Genomic DNA, 13,138 nt, shown 5'->3' on the forward strand with positions numbered 1-13,138 from the left:
AGATACTCGTACGGACAGCTGTGTCAACAGCCTGTGAGCCAGAGGCTGAGTGAATCTGAGCTCCTGAAGGGGAACAGGGATCTGAAATAGGTGAATAAGGCCCAAACAGAGAACATTTGGAACATTTGGACACGGGGAGAGAGGTTTGAACCCGGGAGGCAGAGGAGAAAAACACTGAGCTCGCACAGAGCACAGAAGCAGGAGACACCAAGTTTAATTAGTGAAGGGAAAAAAAAAAAAAAAAAGGAAGAAATAAAAGAGAGCATATGTAGAAGGGAGAGGGGCGGGAGGGGGGTTCCAGCAGCTGGATGTGGGCTGAGGTGCGTTAGGCGACCTGCAGTGGGATGACAAGGGCTCAGTAGGGCTAAAGGGGAACGCACCCACACACAGAGATTAACAAATTGTGGAATGACTGAGCGCAGCTGCGAAGGGACTTGTGTTTTAAGGGTGAAGACTGTCTTTTCACAAAGTATCCGAAAAGTGCAAAGAGGAGATTAACACTGATAGTAAAGCTCCACTTAGAGTCCAAGGCAGCCAACTGATGTCTAAAACAGCTCCGTGGCTGGTGTGAAACAGAAGTGGTCATCTATCCACACCACCTCTGAGACTCCTCCTTGCTGGGTTCAACACACATACCAGGGACAGAGAAAGCAGTTTTACCGCCTAGAGCAAGCCAACCGAACTGCTGAAGAAAGGTGGAGATTTTCTGTTCCTTCCTACCCTCCCAGCTGCACCTTCTGGACACTTACTGGGCTCTGGCACTTCTTCACGCCTTTCATCTACGGATCTCACCCACTAAACTATCACAAACATATCCGTTCCTTTTTTCGTGATCAGTTTGCTGCTGGCTTAGTGAATTGGTGCTAGCAAGGGTTCAGAGAGTACAATTTCACAAGCACAAATCACAGCTGTTTGGGCACAGGATAATGAAGATGAAGGGAAAATGGAGCATTGTTTTTCCTCATCAGAGGCAATATTGAATCTAGCTGGGTGTACACGGCGCTATAACCTGAGCGAACATCTTCTTCCTTTTCTCAGGTGTTTTAAAATGTGCCAACCGATATGTTCCCATTAGCACGTTGTAAGGGCTGCTCATTTTCCTAGTCTAGACAGGCCTTTCAAGCAGACATGCAGATCTGCCTTCAGGCATTTTGTCAGGGCAATCCTCAAAAGCACCTTTCAGAGGCTCAACAGACAACTTCAAATGGCAATTTGGAATCTTATTCTTGGTGGTTAAAATAGCTTATTTTGGCCAGTCCAAAAGCTAAATTATTAATACCAGATGAATTAATAGCAGTGAAAACTGCTCATTAGAAATGATAATGGCACTGAACACCATAACAAATCCCCTATAGTGTAAATCAACCTGATCCCATTTATTTAATGAAGCTACAACCACTTACAGCAGCCAAGGACCTGCCCTAACATTTTCATGTACCTAACATACCATTGCAACCTTCTCCCTCAATTTTTCTGCCATTCTTATAATTTTTCCCTTAGAGGGCTTCTTTAGACATAGCAAAGACTGCTTGGTAATTTTTATGTCTAGCCTCCTATTTCCCTTGCTACTCTCCCGCACAGTAATTTGTGTGAGGAAAAGGTAAATCAGAGCCACATGTTCCCTTTAAAAGCCCAAGATAAAGGGCAGCAGCAATATTGTTTGCTGTGAATTCACTGGGATTAGGCAAAATGCTGTTTACTATGGAGAAGGCCACAGTATCAGCATGCTTCCTCTGTTTTGCATGTTATTTGCTGGGACAAGCACAGTTTCTTCTATCAATATAAGAGGCAGCTGAGGGTGGTGCATCATGTCCTGGACTTCCCAGGCAGTGGGCCCATTGCCCTCCAACCAGCTGGCACAATCAGATATGCCATTCTCAGCCACCAAACAAGTTGAACCTAGTGAAGGCACTAGCTGAAGGTGTGGAGTACATACAAATATTTCAAAATTCTTGATTACCCCCAAAACAAAAAGAGCTTGTCAAAATCAGAGTTTAGTTTGTTAATGAAAAAATAGGAGAGGGGGATTACTTTGAGATTTTTTTCCAAGTAAACTGCAGTACTCGCGTAAATCTGAAAACATGACATTTTTATTTTGAAATGCCACCATTGTAGTGTGAGTGTATGTTCTAATCTGTTTTGCCTCCTGTAGTGGAGAGGGAATTGTGTATCACTTGCATCACTGGTGACATCCCAGTCAAGGGGATATCACCAAGGGAGATACAGTCCAGTCAGTTTCTGCAGCTCCAGAACAAAGATGGGCATTATTACTGGATCAAAGAAAAACCTCCTTAATTAATATCACATCTAGGGTCTGACAGTCCACCAGGCCACAACACAAAGAACCATGACCTATTCCAATAAAGTCAAGTGCATCACTGTGGAATTACACTTACATGAGTGCAGACTAACACTTTTGTTCTTATTCTGGCTGTTTTATCTGTTCCCAGTTACTCTAATTAGCAATTCCCTGAGGAAGGATTAATCCACATATCTCCAGCTGAAGAGTGCAAAGCTGACTATTTGAAAATAAATTTAATGCTTCCCACCAGATATTTTTAGGAACTATTTATTTCATGCCACACTTCCTTAGTTTTGCATCTATGTTGGACTTACACACGTGCAAAAAAGTACGTCCTGCATTTACATCTATTCTGGAAATAAATTAAATCCACAAATGATTTTGACATTTCAGGTAATGCTCTTGCACTAGAGCTGCTGGCCAGTGCTTGTTTGTGACAATTTGCTTAAAATCAGTGTTTTTTCAGTGTTTTCAAGAACTAGTTATCAATAACACTTAATGAACACTCAGCAGTCCTGGACTACTCAATTGTATCACCTGTAGCCACATGGCTTCAAAGATGACTCTGCTGCCACATTTAGAGTGTTGGAGGCACTTAGGCACTGTTGATACTGGTACTGGAACAATTTTGCCCAAATCAATGCTGTTCTATTCATCTAGAGCTTAAAGACTTGGGGGATGTTTTCTCCCACTTCATTTTGGGCTGTAAGCCATGCAGTCCTTTCCTGAAACTTCTAGCACTAAATCTCAGCAAATGATACCTGGATGTGTTTGCTTTGAAGACAGAAGAAATTCTTACATACAGTGGGACCTCTTAATACTTCTTTAGGGCACTTCCATCACCTGCCATAGCTTTGCTCAGAGCCATGGTTTGCTGTAGGCCTTGTTTGATGGAAGATGCTGCACCACAGGTACAAAACCATAAAACTTACCAACATAAATATCCCCCTTGCAGCAGAAATCTAACCACAACTGCTGTGTATAACTGCAGCAATGTTCCCAGCAGCTTGCTGGTGTAAATGAGGATAGAGACATATCCATTTACAGCACAAACTGCTGGGCTCTCAACAGAAGGGTGCCAGCACCATCTGCATGGTTTTACCTGTCCAGCAGTCACCCAGCACAGCCCAACACAAATGTGGGGTTGCTGCCTTTCCTCCTCGTCCCAGGACCAAACAGTCTCAGGTTACTCCATGCTGGCTGTGGCCAGGAGAATGTCTCTGCACTGGAACCTTCACAAGCTTTGATGATTTAATGTGTCTGTACCCCGAGGACAGGACTAGGTATTCCTGGTTTTCAGTCACAACCTCTGATCTTTTTAAAACTTGCTTAGCTCTTTTAAAACTTGCTTAGGTCTTCTTTGCTCATTTCCTTTTCACTTTGCTGGCTTAATCCAGGCTTTGGTCAGGTGAGATGGCTCTGGGAAGCTTTCCCACTGTGAGATAGCTACTCCATTACCTCTGTTACTGTACATTTGTTTAATTAATTGCTCATTTTGTTCCTGAGCTGTTGTACTGGCCCAGTGCACTTAGTGTATGCATGAGTGCCTAAAAGGTGACGAGGCTCCTAGGGATGACTCTGTCCCTTTCATTTATTCATGGAAGTTGGGCACATGATCCCTTATAAATTGCAGGCACCACCTGCTCAGCCTGACTGTAGATACAGTGCCACAGGCTCCAGCCCCTCTCAGCTGGCACTGACGGCAAGCAAGGAAGGCAGCAAGGACCGTGCTGCAGAGAGCAGGACTGATCAGCCTGCATCAGGAAAGCAATAAAACTTTATGTGGCATTTGAACTGTGGACCTGGAGGTGCACAAAATAGCCTTTGGCCACTCTAAGATCTTTTTTTTAAGTGCTGTGACTACTTAACAGAGGTAATTGTAAGAGCATAAATCAAGGGCTCTGTTATTCCTCAAGAGGCAAACATTTATTACAGCAGACTTTAAAATTATTTTGAAGCACAGAAATTATGAGAATTTAGATAGCAGATTACTTATTGTCAACAGGCAATGTAGCAGAAGCTTCAGCAACAGCAGCTGAGACAAGCAGCCTCATCAGTATATGGGCTTGTATTTAAGCACTGAACTATGATGACAGATGTTCCTTCTGGTAGGAATGCTGGCTTAAACAGCCCAAACCAATGGTTCTGATCCCTGAGCTGCCTTGGTCAGTCTGGGTCACCATCCAACCCCACAAACAGCTGCAATGGACAGGAGGAGGGGGTGGCACATGATGGGAAGGGGAGAGGGTGTGAGGGCTTGTCTAGGGGTGCCTTGAGCCAGCAGTGCTGCTAAAAGCCATCCTTGTCAGACTAGGTTCCAGCTGCCTGAAGCCCTGGGATCTTTGCTTCTTTTCTGCCTGGAGACAGCTCCAAAGGCTGCCCAAGTGTCAAACTGGGTGTTTCCAGGCCCACTTCATCCACCTTCCCCATCTCTGGTGTGTGAGCAGGGAGCGTGTACGGTGGGATATTGTAGGATATGCTGCACCTGTGTGAAACAGAGTCAATAGAGGTTTCACTGGGAGGATGGGATGAGGGAAGGTACCAGCACTTGTCCTCCACAGGAGATCCGTGTGTTGAGGGAATCCACTGAGGCATAAAACCTTCCTTGCCAGGCTACCTCAAGTCCAGTGCAGAGAATTTATTGTCCTGGATGCAGGCCCAGGAGTGCAGCTCTGGCTCTGCTGCTATTTGAGTAGTCTGGGACCAACAATTTACCTATAGTTCACTTTTCACCATCTGTTAAACATCTTAAGACAATTGTGCTGAATGTCAAACATGTTGGGTTCCGTATCAGCTGGGTTATAATTGATGAGTGGCTCTGATGTGGCTGTTGGAAGACTTCCACAGAAAGTGGAACTTCTTTTATCCACAACTCTGCTGCCCCTGTGCATCCTCTGCACTTTCCCTGTGGGTATGTGTAGCTGAATCACTGAGCACTGATCTGGTTTTCCTTGTTCATAAGCACTGCTTTTTTTCCAGTACAAAAAGGAGACACCAAAGAAGGTTGTTGACTTCATGTAATTTCTCTGAGGTGCTCAGATACCGAGTTGCTGCACACACTCTTGATAGATGAGATTAGATAAAGAAATGAGGTCAAATAGCTGTTTTCTGCTGCTATCTTCCAGGCAGTGGAGATGGAGCTAATATGATGGGCATCCTGGGAACATCTAAGAAAGATAGGTCACTGAGAATCAACTAAATAAACCATTTTCTTCTCCTAGAACTGCAACTATGCAGACACTGTCCCCCATCCCATTCAACTCTTCCCTATTCCTGAGATGCAGCAGTCTGAGTCTCTAAGTACAATATTTCTGGATCTTTTTTTTTTCTTCTTGCAGTGGCTGTTGGAAAACTGGATGTAAAAAGAAGTATGTAGCAAAAAAGAAAATTTGTAGTTATGAAACTTTAAAAATTCACTAGCAAAAATGCTATCCTTTTTTAAAATTAGCAAGTATGATTATTCTAATTCCAAGACATTTGATTGGAGAGCTAGAAAACTTGCAAAGTATACTTCTGCTAATGGATTGAACTTGACAATGATTTGTGAACCAATCCTATGCCTTGGAAAGGCTTGGATATATATTTTGTTCAAATTAATTGATTCCACAGAGCACAAGTTGTCAGTAGCCTGTTAACAATAAGTAAATTTAGAAGAGTACTGTTCTATTGGGACTTAAATCTTTATCTCAGCAGTAATACTTGCCATCTAATTTTGATCAATGGTTACAAAGCCATTACTTACTTCCAGGAAAATCTTCACAAAAGCTATCACTGGAATTACTTTTTCCTGAAACGCTTGGAAGAATTTTTGGGAAAGACATGAGGAAAAGATCAAGAATCTAGTCTTCCTGCACAAACACAAAATATTAGAGAAGCATTTCAAACAATTTCATTCAGAGACTTCCCAGGTTTTCTTCCTCCTCTTTCCTTTTCCCCTTGTTTTCCCCTTGTTCCCCAGTGAACCTTTGACCCTATGGCATCCCCCTGAATACACTGGCAGCCCATGTCCTGGAGAGGTGTGCTGCTCACTGAGTGAAGAGCTGCCACAAACTTCTTTTCAAGCTCCTTCTTGACTGAAGTCTCTCTGATTTGCAGTTTAGCACACGATAGAGGCCATGCCAGCAGCAGAGCAAAGAAACGTTCCCCTGCACGGAGCAAGTGCAGTGCCCATGTCACTAGTTATTTGAAGAAATTGCCAGTCAGGGTAGCTGCACATCTCTAGGCTGTGACACTTCTGAGGCTGTATTGCTGTCTGTACCATTCAGAGCTGCAGTGCCAAAGAATAAAAATATCTCTAATTTCATGTCATCCAGCTCTTTTCAGGTATGCTCAATACTGAACTGAGCAAGAGGAGATTTCTAGAGTCTCTCATCTCCAGTGGTATCACAGCTTCAGAAATCCTAGAATCCTTTCCTCTGGAGGAAGCTTCTGGATATCCTTAGCATCACTGAATGATTCCTTTGTGAACTTGTGTCCAGGCCCCGGACCAGTGCCTGGTTTTCAAATCCCATATACTTTGTGCTGTGAGGGGTGTCCCTTCTGGCCCTGGAGTCTCTATTCCACCTCAGGCTGAGACTACAGAGGGTTTGGCCACAAACTTCTCCATTACCTCTCCAGTAAGAGTCAGTTCTTCCGATGAGACCTGGTCTCCAGAAGTTCCTGATGTGGCGGTGTGCATTCCAGATTCCACTTCAATTATTCACACGGGACTGCTCTGTGCTGCTTGCTACTCAGACAGCCTCCCTCTCTCACTTTTCTTTTAAATAAGACATGCTCTCTTCTAACCACAGAGAAAGGTCTCAGGAGTTGACATGTATTTACTCTAGGTGGGGTTCTCGATCCTGCCCTTTTGAAAAGGAAATCTCCTGTATCAGGTGCAACCCCAAAGACAGTTTTAGTGGAGACTAGGAAAGATTTCACCATTTGAATTGATTTGTCAATTAAACAAGAGCAAGTCTGTCCCTCAGACTTTGGGGACCTTGGGGCTTGCACTTCAGCTTTGAGGCATTTATGCTCTGTATGTTTCCTGTACAGTGTTTTCTGTCTTGAGAACATGAGGGCCCTTATCCTTGTAAAGCTGCTTTTTGTGCTGAAGGATTTGCTGTCCTTGATCCTGAGAATCCAAACCAAACCATTCCAAGTCTGGTCTTAGGAGTGCTGCTAGTTCCTTGTGACCTGTCAGAAGCACTTTGCTCTTGTGCTCACACACCTCAGAGAAGATCAGTGATTGGCATCACTGCACAGGAACCCTGCAAGCAGCAGCCAGCTCTGTGCAGCACAGCTGGGGTTATTAAATGTCCAAATGCTTAGACAGAGAGACTTCCTGGACTACTAAAAATTATGCGATAGATTAATTAGAGATGACATTTAGAAAGGATCTTCCAATGTAGTCCCAGAAAGTCTCAGATTTCACCTATAAAAGGGATGCTCTGACTGGCAGCTCAAGGGCCACGCTTTGCCCAGAGAAAATTCCTTTGCTTTGCTGGAAATGGGGAACATCTGATAGTACTGCACGTATGGCCCAGCAGCTGAATGACCCCTGTAGTGCCTGTACATAATCAATTATTAAGAGTCAGGGCCTGCCATTCTTGTAACCACATGACCAGCAAGACAGGCTGTGGGGAGAGGGCTGAAGAGGGAATTAGCCAGGATCACCTGGAAAGGCTCCATTGTCCCACCCATGGCTAGCATGTGTGGGGGAGCACACAGTTTGTTTTACACTAGGCTGCTGGGTCAGACAGGGTCAGCAAGACAGTAGATCACACAGCTTTTAACTGTGTTCAAATCCTGCAGAGCTTTGTAGGAGACAGAAGGGCAGGCTGGCATCAGTTGTATCAGTGCTGATAGAACATGCTGGCTTTCTTCTGGGCAGTAAGGGATTGTTTGCACTGAGAGCAGCTACCATACATAGGCTGGGGAAAAAAAGTGCACTTTAACACACCAAGCCCAGACACAGTAAGTCCTGGTTTTGCCAAACATCTTCACAGCTGCTTTACAGGCACTTGCTTTTGAGTTCCTGAGCCCCAATTAGATGGCCAACGCCCCAGAGCAGCTGATAGCTGGAATGAGATTCACAGCAGCCAGGGTGCTGAGCAGGGGAATACCAGAGGAAAGCAGGAAGGCTGGGGTGTGTGGAGCCTTATTGTTCCCTAGAACTTAAGGATTTGAGAGGCCTTGAGTTAGGTACCTGCTGCTTACAATGGGTATTTATGGCCACAGAGTTATTTCCTAAAAGTAGTCGTCCCTTCGCACACGAGTAACTGGCTCATCAGGCACGTACTTGACATTGTAACCAACCTTATCATTAGAGCAAAGCACAAGATAGAGCAGCCGTAACCACTCTCATTCAAAAGCAAGGCTGGAAGATGAGAGAGCCACATGCCTTGTGTGTCATTGGTGGTGTATAGCTACCACACCGGGAAATGTCAAGAAACAAAGAGGCATCCTTGAATCCTGGTCCTGCTCATCTTCACAGCTCCTGCAAATTCCGTTACATTGAGTATGGTGTGGCACGAGCCTGGCAGTGACTCGGTGTGTGAAAGCCATCATGCTGTGTGAGTCCTTCTCCATGTCCCTTCCAGAACACCTGTAAGTCAGTCACACTGTGAACAAAGGCACACATAAGAAAATTTAAACTCTTGGAACAACTTTTCCTAAATTTCCATCTCTTCAAAGTCTGTGTGTACAGTCAGTCTTGTTTAGGTTATACATGAAGAGCACTGACTCATTTGTAACACTCTGTACTCTTTGTAACCCCTTGTACTGCACACCTGCCTGACCACACAACCACAGAACCTCCTTGCACCTCCTCTCGGGCCATCTCTGGCTGCTCTAGCTGAATCACAGCACCAGCTTTGCTAACAGAATGTTTCACTGTGGTCGTGTGACGGACTATCAGTACCAGCAATGCCAAATGCCTGGCAACCAAGAACCAAGCCACAAAAAAAGCCAGAGTTTGCTTTAAAACTACATTTATAAGAAGTAATAACAGCATAGTAGGATTCATTCTACCTGACTTCTTGCATTTCAGTATTGAGACTTCCTTCCAAGTCTTCTCCTACATCACCATGGTTAGAAATAATGTTTTGGTCCATGCTCTGGGTGTGCCAGAAACCACTAGATAGCTAGAGGCTCACAATGGATTGTTTGAATTGACAATGTTGTTCAGCTGTTTATAAGACTATCTGGCATTTAAACCCAGTGCATGAAAAAATCTGAAGTGGGTAGAAAATGCTGTCAGACTGGAATGGTAGCTGACTTTGCAAAGGTGTAAAGTGCAGTGAAGGATGAGTGGTGCCAGCTGCCTGCATGCTCCCTTGCCTGCCATGGACTTCCTGAAGCCCTGGGCAAGCACGTGGCTTCCTTGGGCTTCAGCTCCTTATCATTGTAAAACCCAGAGCATCTGCTCACTGCACAGAGGCGCTGGGGAGATCCGTGCTTCAAGGGAGATGTGCCAAGGCAGTTGGGTTTCTAAGACTTATTCTACAGGGCCAAAGCAATAGAGAGCCTCCAAAGTATTGGTTAGCCTCCATACAGAAATGGAAATTGTTTATCATGTTAAAACTCTTTCGGGAAACAAAGATATTAGAGTAAAATACTTCCCTTCCTTCCTCTCCCCCCATCTCCCCCAAAAAAAGCTACAATTTGATACTGCTAAAACACTTTATAAAATCTCACTTGTCATTTTAATTAGCTTTCCCTTCAGTCTTTGCACTTCAAGGGAGATAGCTCCGCGGGCCTGTAGCGCTGCCTTAATTCAGGTGAGATGTGTTAGTGGTGCCTCCAAACAGTCAATGTGGTCTGGTGGCAGAAGAGAGAGGCCAGGCTCTGCCAGTGAGACTCTGCCTCGCCAGCCCAGCTGGGGAAGGGGCTCTGTCCGAGCAGCACCAGGGACGCTGAGCCTCAGAGCAGCGCTCGGGCTCTGGCTGCCTCGGAGCTCACCTTACCTCATACCTGGCAGCATCTGTCACTTCTCCCCGCGGGTCTGCAACAAAGCTGAGCTACAAACACAATAAAGATGGACCTAAAGGACCATGTTTTGTAAGCAGCCCTCCAAAACTTTTGTGGGTTAACAACACGGTTCCACTTTTGACTCATCTCTAGAAATGAGCCTCCTTTCTTTCTGCCAAAAAAGGTGACCTGCCAGCCAGTCTGACGCAAGGTAATTTGTCCTGTTTATCTGATGACTTCGATAAGGCATAAAGATTACAGCTCTACCTTCATCCTCAAGTACCAAGTTGTTTATGTGCTGTAATCCCGAGTGACTTTTTTTTACAGTGAGAGCTTGAATGCGACCATAATTTGGAGAAAAATCTTTGTTGTAAAACTAAAAAAGCACTTCAAATATGTTCTTGGTGTATTTTCTTCCAGCTTGCACATTATCCCTAGTCCTGGCCCCTCTCAGCGGTCACGAGATAAGCTTCGAAGAAACAAGGTTGTTGATTGACGGCTCATTAGAAGTTGCAAGAGCAACAAAAGGGAGCCTGCAGCAGCCGGAGCTCACCGCCCGCCTGGCTCTGCGGACGCTGGTCAGCGCTGGCCTGAGAGGAACAAAGACCGCGGGAGACACTGGAGGAAAACAACATGAAATTTTCATGGTGTGCGAGAAAGGCCAGGTGTAATGGATCAGGGCCAAAGCCTCCCCTGCCCCCGCGGCCCCGCCGCATAGATTGGCTTTCTATATTTAGGCACTCGCGGAGAGCATAGGTTGTGCCACACGGCACGTACACGTGTGCACAAATGCAGGGTACCCCGACTTCTCTGCGCCAGACTGAATTATCTGTCCATCCGTTTAGAATGAAGGGCTCCGAGTACCCACAGTGTTAATATCTGTACATATTAGATGTCACGGCTCCAGCCTTAGATAAGGTCACACACTGAGCCAACCTCGCCCCAGCAGCGTGAGCCAGGCGAGGCTTACGAGGAATGAATTTGGCTTAAGGTGCCTGCCTGTAGCTATGTTTGCTTTCACAAATCTTGTTTATCCCTCGTGTAAGCATTTCCTCGTAGTTAGGAGACTTCTGCCAGGCACACGCCAGTCCACCTCCAACCCACAAACTGGGGTGTCTGCTTCTTTAGCTGCCCACAGGGCTCTTCCAAGCCCCCTGGTCCAAGTGCTGAAGGGCACTTGCTCATCAGACATGGTGGCAGCCTTCCCTCAATCCTCTCAGAGCTAAACAGCAGAGACATGTTCATAACAAATGGATGCAAAGAAAATTAGCCTTTCCCCTTTGTATACAGCGTCATCTGACAATAGTTGCAAGTGAGTTTTAGTTAAAATTTTTCAGTGGAATCTTTTTGCTCAAATTCCCTCCTTTCCATGCTGAGGAGAATTCTGTTTGAGGCATAGGTAGGTGTGCTTGATGTCAAAAATCATATTTAAATTCTAGTAGATCACTTAGACTTCTTCAGTAAGTGCTCAAAGAAGAACAGTTATCTGCCTTATCTAGTAGTCAATCTAACTTCCAGTTATGTGCTTTTCATGAATAGCCAAATACAGGGCTTTAAATTTATCTCTTGTAAGATTTCATACTAGTACAAATTCACTATGAAAGTGGATCAAAATTCCTGGATCATGCTTTTTTTTTTTTGCATTTTGATACACTAAATACATGCAGAAACATTTGTAGGATTCTCCTAAATGTGGAACATCCAGTAGAAACACTAGACTTGAAGAGAAAATCAGATTGTAGAGGTGGTGTGCAACAAGGTGCTATTAATTATTTAACTTAGAAACTCACATGCTGCTGGAATTTAGGTAGCACTTCTGGTTGTATTAAGACTTTACAGGTTGAGGAGAGCCAGTATTTTGTGAAATGGATAAAATGACACCAAAGACATTATTCTGCCATGGGATTTACTGATAAAACCTAAACCTATTACCTCTGCTCTTCAGTAAGCATAACTTAATATTAGGTTTCAGAAATTTAGTAGTGTTACATGAGCACAAAATTGGGATAAACACAGATGTAATTTGCAGCTTGACTTTAAATTAATAAAATTACCTGTCCTATAACACACAATAACCATTTTCATATCTTTCATATGTTTTCTCTTAAGTTCTTGAAGAGCTATAAGGGTAATGCTTAAAATGGAATCTTTATTTTAGCAATCGAGAGTTTGAGTCCTGAGTCCAGGCAAGGTGATTTGCCTAGGATTGCCTGTAGATTCCTTTTGAGCCATCTTTCATTCCTTTTTTCTGCCTTTGGGTCATGCCAGATCTAATTTTGCTTTCACTTAAGAATTGAATTTACTTGTAGTTAGCTCTTCAGAAAAACTTCCAAAGTGTTATCTGCTGTAAACCACAATAAATTACTAAGGGCTGAAGTTTGCATACAGAAATCTGCTGATTTCAGTAGAAGTTTGGGGATGGGGAAAGGGAGCTCTGAGAGAATCACCTAGCGCGCAGCTATAGCAGAGAGCCTGTACAAAGCTGCTGTCGCAGCACAGCCGTACACAAAAAGGCAGGAGATGTAACCTTTCTCCTGGTTTGCAACCCACCCCTTCCCAGAGCGGCCGCAGTGAATTGAAAGGAAATACTGAAGCAGGCCGTGCATTCTTCAGCCGTGGGGCCGTGCGGGTTTCCTCGGGCCCGGCCCACACAAAGGCCAGCGCGGCCCTGCGGGCCCTGCGCGGGAGCTGCCATATCCCTCCATTGTGATTTCCCCTGGAAAAGAGTGCTGTGCTTCACAAAAAGCCCGAAACACAATGGTGTGACTCAGCAATTCGGCTCTGAAAAGGTGTTGCTGCCTGTGAGGGAAGGAGGGAAGATTCCAGCGCTGCCTGCTTTTGGACCTCGCTCTGCCTCAGGCCTGGGTAAAGGTGACTCCTGTCAGC

This window comes from Melospiza melodia, chromosome 6 (assembly GCF_035770615.1).
Source record: "Melospiza melodia melodia isolate bMelMel2 chromosome 6, bMelMel2.pri, whole genome shotgun sequence".
In the NCBI taxonomy this organism is placed as follows: domain Eukaryota; kingdom Metazoa; phylum Chordata; class Aves; order Passeriformes; family Passerellidae; genus Melospiza; species Melospiza melodia.